We start from the raw sequence: 11,504 nt of genomic DNA, 5'->3' as shown, positions 1-11,504 counted from the left end.
CTTTTGACTAGTCATGGTTGAATTCCGAAATTCAAGGGATTTAAAGATAATCTTCGATTCTATATAAGATTTGTTTCTTTGGTATTTCAGGAGATTAGATTCCTCTTTGATTAAATGCGATAATCTGTTTTGATTGTTCTGTCGGATATTTTACTATAAATCTATTCCCTTCATTTCCCTTATATTTTGGAGTCTCATCCTTGTGTTTTCCTCTTCCCAACTTTAAGTTAAGCGAATAATGGTTCAGAATTTCGTAGATATGAAATTTTGAATGAACATGACTAATGTTCTAAGAGAAAGATTATAATAGCACGATCTTGATTGGTTAAATTATCAGAATTCAAGAGAAAAGATAGAACTATCAAGAAATTATGTTCTTGATACGTTTATATATTAGATAGAATGTAAGAGTCGTGTAACATGGCACATGATGACATTATGATCTGTGAATCATCACGTTCCATTAGAAACTCAGCATGACTTACTGTAATATAATCACGTTGATCAGGTGTCATTATATTATACTAACTCATGCATCAATTTCCAACACTACTTTAAAAGCATTCTTATTTTAAACTCGAAGGTTTACAGAATATAGAAACTAAGACAGTTTCCTTTTATGATATATCACAGATAGCGCGGAGAGATAATTTATATCGGACGAGAATATTTATGAAGATATCTTCAGAAATATTGAGGATATTAATAATGAAAGATACGATAATATCTTAGAATTTTTGAATCAAATTGTAATGAAGAAATTCATTCACGATGATTTAGAGCAATTAAGGAGCAAGGTATTCGTTAAAGATTTCATCAGAAACAGAATCATCAGGATTCTTTTATGTAAAAGTTTAGTCCTTGTTCAGAGTCTTTTTCATGATTTGCTCAATTCATTTTTCAGTATCAAAATCTTTGAGCTTTTTCAACACTCCATTCTTTATCATCAAACTTTTAACTGTTAAGGCAGTCTTCAGTTTTCACTGCTTCATCAGCTTTTTCAAAACTCAGTAAACTGATTCATAAACTAAAGCGCTTTTCAGAAATTCAGAATTGAAATTTGTAAATAAAGGAGATAGAAGTTATATTTATGTATATATATATATATATATATATATATATATATATATATAAATTGTTGTCGTAAAATCACTGAGAATTTCGAGATTATCGATTGATGCCTTCCGGTACTTGGTATGGTAATTATCGTTACAAGATACCGATGGGTTCATGGTAAGACTTCAATAGATAAATATATTGATTTGTCGTAGAGATTTAAGCCAAGGAGCAACGAGGTTGTTGGTACGTCTGCTGGTAATATATTGGAATATAAAAGATTCCCCGGTAACAATAAAAGAGCACGCATATATATCAAGGTTATAATAAGGTTGTTTCGATCCAAAAGTCGAAGTTAACTTGCTGGAGCTGTGACAAAACTGGCTATCTCGATCAGGAGTTGCAAAGTTATTTTCGGTAATAATAACACTAAAGGAATTAGCACAGCTATGTGTTAAATGTTTACTCAGGTTCCGAGTAGTTTCAGGTGCATAACTATATGCATCAATCTTTTCTTCTGTAGATGAAGTGCGGTTGGTTCATCCTCTCGATTGAGGTGTTTTCAAGAATTATGAAAGGTTTGAACGCAGATTGTAATCGTCAAGATACAAATGAGGTTTAAGATGAACTCAAGTGTCAAACTTGAAGAAATGTTTAGTTTCATATGTTATAATCAATATTTTAATTCATTTTAATTGTCCAATGTTATTAGTCCACAGTCGATAGTTCACAGTTAACAGTCCAATAATTCATATATAGTTTAATATATAATATTCGAATTAATTAATACGCATCGTGACCCGTGTACATGTCTCAAACTCGATCACAACTCAAAGTATATATATTATTGTAGAATCAACCTCAACCCTGTATAGCTAACTCAAGCATTACTGCATATAGAGTGTCTATGGTTATTCCAAATAATATATATAGATGCGTCGATATGATATGTCAAAACCTTGTATACATGTCCCGATATTTAAAGTGCGTAAAATAAATAACAGAAATTAAATGACGATAAATAAAGTGCGTAATGTAAATAACAGAAATTAAATGACGATAAATAAAATTCGAGAATTAAATTTACGATAATTAAATTGCGATAAATAAATTGCGATAAATAAATGTAATAAGTAATTAAAAGTTAGCTAGGAACAGTTAGCTAGGATTTTGTTAGCGTGATTTCTTAACAAAATTCTTCATAGTTAATTTATTTGTTTCTAATAAATTTTATTTTTGTTCAATGTTTTCTTCATTATGCCACTCGTTGGATTCTGATAGGTCAAAATTCAAATATGAAATTGAATGAAAATGGTTATTCTGCGGTGAACAGATTCGTATATATGTGGATGTAAGTAGGATAGTAAATGACCGTCGATTCAGATTCGAAGAATGTACAGTGTAACTTATTAATGTGAAATTTAAATATTTCTCGGGTATTACCTACCCGTTAAAATATTTTCACCATTAATCGTTTGTACAAAAGAATTTTAATTACAATCTTTATGAAAATATACATACCTATATATATTTTCTTCAGATGTAATCATGTATTTAATGAGTTTATATGATATTAAACTCATTTGATTTACCGTTAGAACAAGAATATATAATCTCTAAAACATTAGAGATTACATAATCGCCATGTCGAACAAAGATAAATGATGTAGAACGTCAAGTAGAATGATGATTATGCTCGAGATACAGATTGTGATGTTGAGGCGTGTGTTGTTATGGTTTGTGTTGTTGCTGGTGGTACTGTTAATGCCGTTGATGTTGTTGAAGCTGGTACGTTTTGCACCATATTTTCCAAAACCACTACTAGAGCGCGAAGTTCGTTGACTTCTTCTATTATTTCGGGATGATTGTCGGTCGGAACGAGCGGACGAATAAGGTTTAGAATCTGAGATAGTATGTAATCATGACGAGATATTCGGGGAATGAGGGTGAAAATGGTATTTCGGACTGGTTCACCGGTAAGTGCTTCAGGTTCTTTGCTAAGAGGTGAATTTAGTTGATGGAAAGGATCGCCTTCTTTGCGTCTCCATTGATTAAGTCGACTATGAACCCATCCTATGAATTGGGGATGGATGATTGGTTGATTCATTCTGGTTATGCTGCTTTCGGAGTTCGAGTGAAAATCCATGTCGGAATAGCTGTCGGAATAATTATCGGAATAGCTATCGAAATCTGAGGGACTCGAACTGGTTGAAGGATTCATCTCGTACGATCAGATGAAGGATTTTCGATAAGAAATAGATTATAGGATGTAGATTAGTACCCTGCAATACTTAATTTACATATGCATATATAATACTAAAATCCCATAAGTTACGGAGGAATTTACGGAAGCTGTTAGGCAAAGGTAACAATAACAGATACGCTAAGATATGAATTTATCTATACACTGTCTATGCAATAGAGGCAGTAAGACGTGTCTAGACTTTAAGGATGATAAGTAAATAATTTCCTAAGGATGATAAGTAGGTAATTTGTGACACGAAATGATAAGCAAAACTTTTGACATGCAGACTCGGTCAAAGTCCAGACTCACTAATGCATCTAAGCAACTATCAGTTAGAAACACTAATGCAAGACCTGGTTCGCTAAGACAACCACTCTGATACCAACTCTAATGACCCGTCCTAATCCATCTGGATGAATACATTACATTTGGTTACATCGCGAGGTACTTGACCTCTATATGATACATTTACAAACATTGCATTCGTTTTTTTTAAAAGACATACTTTCATTACATCGAAAGTTGACGACATGCATACCATTTCATAACATAACCAACTACAATTGACTTAATAATAATCTTGATGAACTCAACGACTCAAATGCAACGTCTTTTGAAATATGTCATGAATGACTCCAAGTAATATCTCTAAATGAGCAAATGCACAGCGTAAGATTTATTTCATACCTGAGAATAAACATGCTTTAAAGTGTCAACCAAAAGGTTGGTGAGTTTATTAGTTTAACATAAATAATCATTTCCATCATTTTAATAGACCACAAGATTTTCATTTTCATTTCTCATAAATATACGTCCCATGCATAGAGGCAAAAATCATTCATATGGATTGAACACCTGGTAACCGACCTTAACAAGATGCATATAGAATATCCCTATCATTCCGGGACTCCCTTAGGACATGATAAATTCGAAGTACTAAAACATCCGGTACTTTGGATGGGGCTTGTTGGGCCCAATAGATCTATCTTTAGGATTCGCGTCAATTAGGATGTCTGTTCCCTAATTCTTAGATTATCAGACTAAAAAGGGGCATATTTGGTTTAATAATCCAGCCATAGAATGTAGTTTTAAGTACTTGTGTCTATTTCGTAAAACAGTTATAAAAGCAGCGCATGTATTCTCAGCCCAAAAATATATATTGCAAAAGCATTTAAAAAGGGAGCAAATGAAACTCACCTAATGTATTTTGTAGTAAAAATACATATGACTATTTTGAACAATGCAGGGTTGACCTCGGATTCACGAACCTATATCATTTGTATATATATATTAAAGCATATAATCGTAACTGAACAAATTTATTTATTATATTTTTAATTTATATATTATGTATGTTTAATTTGTGTATATATTCCAAATGGTTAATATTTATATAGTTAGATTAATATATCCATATATATATATATATATATATATATATATATATATATATATATATATATATATATATATATATATATATATAATTGTTTAATGTTATATTTAAAAATCGTTAGTTTGTTATTTGTATGAATTTAAATAATATTAACAGGTTTGATAGATATAATTATGTGAAATTTTAGTAAAATTACAATATATGTAACAAGTATATTTTATGTACAAAATATTTATTTGTTTTAAAATGATAGTTTTGATAATAATAAGGTTTTACTAATAATAATAATAATAATAATAATAACTTTATTAATAAAAATACAAATAATGATTTTGTTAATACTGATACTTATAATAATAATAATAATAGAATCTTATTAATAATGGTACTATTGATAATCATATTACTTAATAATAGTACTTATTTTGATAATAATATTAGTAGTAGCAGTAATAGTCATAATTGTAGCTAGGGTTGTGATAATAATAATAATAAGTGGTAACTAATACTTATATCCATGATAATAATAATGGTAATACTATTAATACTAAGTGATATTACATAATAATAACTAACATGATAATAACAATAATCAAAATATTAATATTAACATAACAATATCAATAATTAATAATACTCATAATATCAAATATAATACTAATAACGGTTATGATGCTTATAATTAAGATGATAATAATAATTATTATAATATTAGTAATAAAGATATTAATATTAATGTTTGTAGTGATAATAATATTCATAACACTAATGATAGTAATAATAATGATTATTTATAATAATAATAATAACAATAAAATTAATAATAATGACGATAATAAATGTAACAACCTTTGAAGAGAAGCTTTAAAAAAAAACGTCACGGCCGGGACTCGAACCCGCGACCTCTCACTTCCTCCTAACGTCCTCAAACAATCTCACCATCATTGCTTTTCTGATTAGAACCCCATACTAGTTTTATTTAACCGAAATTTTCTGTGTTCCTACACTTCTTCTTCTTCATTAATTCTCAACGAATCCAATTCTACCAAAAATATAATTGTGAATTACATAATCGATTTAAAACTTGATATCCAATATATAATCACTTATTTGTGATTAATTGCTTTGAAAAAAAATAATAAAATGAAGAATGCTTCTGCTGCTGCTCGTCGTGGCAAAAAAAAAATTGATTATGAATTTTAGAAGGTTTTAGGATATGATTATAACACGAAGTAGGTTTGAAATCTTGTTTAGAAACTGTTGAAATCATTAATTGAACGTAATTCATAACATAGATTTCGAATTTGTTCAAGAACAGATTCTTTGACTTTTTAAATCAAAACTTTGACTCGTAAATTAACAATCAATAGGATGAATTGAGGCTTGAGAATTTACAGATAGTTTGAGTAGGAGATTTCAAACACAATGGCATTTTTACATTTTGAAAAATTGTTTGAATTCGAGGTTTTGATAAAGTGGATGAAGAACAGAGGCATATGGTACAGTTTATCTCAAATTCTGTTTAATTCTTCATGATATAGTGAATTGAAATTTATAATTGATGTTGATAATGAAAGAACCGAATGACTCCTGTAATATCAAGTGGTAAATGGCTGTTTAATAGTAGAAGAAGATTGCAAGATCAAATAATCGTACAGAAAAATAAAAAAATATAAGTGATAGACATAGCTAACTGATTTTGGATTTTGTAAAAGACAGGAACAAAAATTAGTACGATTCTGATTATGATGTTAAACAACCGCGTGATTATATCTGTTATTATATGGTATTACTATAAACATATTAGTACTTCAATTGTTTAATAATAATAATAATAATAATAATAATAATAATAATAATAATAATAATAATAATAATAATAATAATGTAATTAATGATAAAAATATACAAATAATAATAGTAGTTGATATAATAATATAAATGTTAATTTTTAATAAAAATACTAAATTTAATAATGGTAATAATATATATAAGGATGATGAATGATAATAAATGGTATTATTTTTACAATAATAATAGTTAATAATATTTACATTACAACTAAATTATAATTTTTAATTATTCTTATATTAGTATTTATATTATATTAATAATAATAATACCAATATTGATATAAATATTACTAATAATGAAAGTATTAATAATATTAGTGTTATTACAATGATTATCTTTTAACTTGTAATTCCATTTATTTATATTGATATTACATATTATTAGTTATTTAATAATTATATAATATTTATAATATCTAATTACATCTATAGAATATTTAATAATAGTACTCATACAATCAATAATTTTGTATCTCAATCATATATATATATATATATATATATATATATATGCATCTATCACTACATATTTAATTATATTTTAAAATTCAAATAAATAATATACTAATTATATATATTGAAGCAAATACTCTCAAATACAATATTAAATACTTTTTGTTAACATTAACAACTTATGTAAATTTAATTTATTCTCTATATTTAAATAAACAGTTTTAATAACTAAATCACATGATAGTTCGTTAATATAATTAATTTATAATATATAATTATTTACATGTTTAGTTATTTATATATACATTTCTATTTACAATTAAAGGTTCGTGAATCATCGCACATCGTTACTGGGTAATTTAATATATGAAAATAGTTCAAAAATTTTGAGACTCCACCTATCAGACTTTGCTTATCATGTCGGAATGATATAAGATTAAGTTTAAATTTGATCGAAAATTTCCGGATCGTCACAGATCAGTCACTTGAGCTTCGGAAAAGTAAAAGAGAAAGGAAACCTAAATCATTTGGACCATATTTTCAACTATACTTAGTTGAAGGTTCCAAGGATGATGTTTCTACACAATATTCGTATTGTTTCAATGTTGATGATGATCCCAAAATATATGATGAAGCAATGAGGTCTCAGGATGTTGCATTCTGGAAAGATGCAATTAATGATGAGATGGATTCCATCATGGGCAATAACACTTGGGTGTTAGCTGATCTACCTCCTGGTTGCAAACCTTTGGGTTGTAAATGGATCTTCAAAAAGAAGATAAAGGTGGATGGAACTATTGAAAAGTTCAAGGCAATATTAGTCATTCAAGGCTTTAGACAAAAGTCCGGAATTGACTATTTTGATACTTATGCTCCTGTTGTGATGACCCAGAAATTTTCGACCAAATTTAAACTTACTCTTTATATGGTTTCGACATGATAAGCAAAGTCTACTAAATTGAATTTCAAAATTTTTGAACTATTTTGTGAAATCATTTGACCTTCGACCAGTTCCGACGATTCACGAACAATTAATTGTAACTTGATAGGTGTGTATATATATATATATATATACATACATACATATATAAATAATAATTGGAAACATAATTTTAAATATTGTATGTTGTTGTTACTAAAATTTATTTATGTAAATTAAAATAAAAATAGGATATTATAATAATTATTATTTAAAATATATCTCTATATATAAATAAAGTATTTTAAAAATAAATATTAAATGATTGTAATACTCGTTTGATGTTTCGATTGATATTAAGCAAGTTAAATTCAAACTTATGTAATTTTAAAATAAACGATGATACGAAAATGAGTTCTATAAATTTTAGGCTCATTAAAAATGTATTTAGGAACTATTTGTTAAGTTTTAACACTTTTTATATTTCACCCATAAATGAGAGGGACAGTTGATGTAATTTTTATTTAATAAATTAATGATCGAATTTTATACCATAATGACCAAAATAAAAAATATAGTTAATTTAAAAATATGAGATTTTTCTGAACACTTTTATTCGCCACTGAGTTACACAACGGAGTACGATATACCAGTCCTTGTAAACTGTCGGTAGAATAATACAAATTAAATAATGGCTTTATCGTTTTAATTTAAATTCACATTTCTTATGTTTTTATTATTATAAAGTATCACGCACTAATTGAGGAATTAGATTACTATTTGCTTTTTGTCCTTCCTTTCTTTCTTACAGAATATAGTGTATATATATATCCACATATAGACATTCATATAGGCATACATGTATAACCCACTTCTACTGTGTTTCTTGTTTCCATCGCCTATCACCACCCTTTCTAACCATCATTGCCCATTACAACCTTTCACCATTTCGGTCACCATTTTGCTACAACTAGTTTCTGTTTTTACCGAGAACCAAACACTCATGTAACCCATCGACACCCAACACCACCCTTGAACCCGCCACCTAAACCCACCACCAATCACCTCCGTAGACACCACAAAACCATTTATCTCTCTATTTCTTTCGAACACCATTTCAAGACCGCCACCTTCATCAAGCTAGACCATCGTCGTTACCATCATGATCAAACCGTCACCATTGTTAATCACGATCCAAACAACCATCACCGAAACAAACCCAAGAACCACTTACCGTATCGTTCTATTTATGACCAAGAATCCTCACAATCTCTCTATCTCTGCAAACGTAACCCACCTTCATCACTTTTTAAACACACCACCATGCCATCCCAATCTCTTTCTCTCTCTCTCCCTTCTTCTTCAACCTAATCACCATCACTGTTATTTTGTTTTCCTTTTTGATCATGTTTTTCCAACACCAACTTGTCATCATCCACCATGATCACCTCTCTCTTTCTATAAATTTTGTTTTCTTTATTCGTGAATTAAAAACCAATATCTATCGAACATCTTTAACTGCTACAGCTGCACGAACGAGTTGCTTCTGTTAATGACACCCAACATGCACCATTCCTGCTGCTGGTCGCTTGTTTTCTGTTTTGGATCATGAACACCAACACCATCCCTCATTACGTTTTTATGCTGCTGCATACGTATTTCTGATTTTACTATGAACAACCACATATGCCACTCCTATTTAAATCTGTTCGAAACCCAACAACAAAGACCATCGCTACAGCTATTCTTTTCTTATTTTTTTTCTTTCTCTACTGTTACTGCTGTATACACTCGTGTCCAACAAAAAAGAAGATGATGAAACAATTAAATTAATTTTTTTTCTCTCCTTTCTTGTTCACTGTAATGAAAATGATGATGATGTATGCTGATTCAATTAAGCTCGAAAACCCTTTCATGATGTGAGACGGTGATGATTGTAAGATAACGAATGATGATCATGTTAAGGATCGAGATGATACAGTGATTAACGGGAGAGGATGACAAAGAAGATGATGATCCATATTAATGACGATTTTGTGTTATGAATATATGATTTATGTTTCTCGAGAATCGTTAATGACTGTTATATTCCACTATCTGTATTTCTGTTTTGGTTTTAAACTCCTTGGTAGAATTAATTGTGGGCTGCAACATATGAATGAGTTTAAATGTTGGGCTGCTTGTAAGTGGGTTTTGCTTTGATAGAAGATGAAGGAAAAACCGAAATACGCGCTATATAAATTTTAATCAGATAATATAACAGAAATGAATGGGTAGAGCTATGGTGGAGGGTGTTTGTGTGTAGCGAGAGGTCTCGGGTTCAAGCCCGGTCTGGGACATTTTTTTTAGGAAAAGCTTTAAAGGTCGTTTATTTGTTATTATTATCATTTTCATTATTAGTATTATTACTGTTATTATTGTTATGCTAAGTATTGTTATTATTAACATTAATATCATGAATATTATTAACATAAATATAATTTTTATTATTTATTATCATAAGTATTAGTATCATTATGATTAAAATCAATATTGTTATTATTATTATCATTATTATTATAAACATCATTATTTCTAAAACTATCATTATATTTAAACTTATCTTTTTATTAAAAACTACTAATATTATTAAAAGTATCATTCCTACTAAAATTATTATCATTAAAAACTATCGTTTTCTTTATTAAAACTTTCATTATTAAAAGTAACATTTTTAATATTATTATTACTATTATTACTATCATTATTATCCTTAACTTAATATTATTACAATTATTAATTTTGCAAACAGATGATATTTATATAAAAATATATTTATATATACTAATGTTACATAATATTATGTTTTAACTAATATAATATTATTTATCTCGATATAACGTTAATTAAATCATATATCAAATAAGCATTTTAATAGATTATAAGTATTAATAAAATTACATATAAATATTACTCTTAATACATAACTAAAAATATATAAAGTTGTTCGATTACCATTATATGTGTTAATATATATATAAATGATATAGGTTCGTGAATTCGAGGCCAACCCTGCATTGTTCAGTATCGTCGTATGAATATTTTTACTACAAAATATTGTATCGTGAGTTTCATTTGCTCCCTTTTTAAATGCTTTTGCAATATATATATTTTTGGGACTGAGAATACATGCGCTTTTATAAATGTTTGACGAAATAGACACAAGTACTTAAAAACATTCTACGATTGAGTTATGAGTACACCGGATATCACCCCTTTATAGTCTGGTAATCTAAGAATTAGGGAACCGAGCCCCTAATTGACGCGAATCCTAAAGATAGATCTATGGGCACTAACAAGCCCAGTCAGAGAATTTGAACTGCTTTAGTACTTCGATATAGGTATACAACCGCCAGCTTTAAAAGATATGATCTGTTTGTGAGGTGTACATAACCATCATATTTAAAAGAGTGGCATGTTTGTATGCTTTTTGCATGACCGTGCGGAATGCCGGTATGCGGGGGATATTCTTTATGCATCTGTTAAGGTCGATTACCAGGTGTTTATAAATCGTATGAATGATTTTACAGCACTGAGCAGACC

This window comes from Rutidosis leptorrhynchoides, chromosome 1, assembly GCF_046630445.1.
Source record: "Rutidosis leptorrhynchoides isolate AG116_Rl617_1_P2 chromosome 1, CSIRO_AGI_Rlap_v1, whole genome shotgun sequence".
Lineage (NCBI taxonomy): Eukaryota > Viridiplantae > Streptophyta > Magnoliopsida > Asterales > Asteraceae > Rutidosis > Rutidosis leptorrhynchoides.
The sequence above is the reverse complement of the archived record's forward strand: the minus strand, read 5'-3'. Positions refer to the sequence as shown.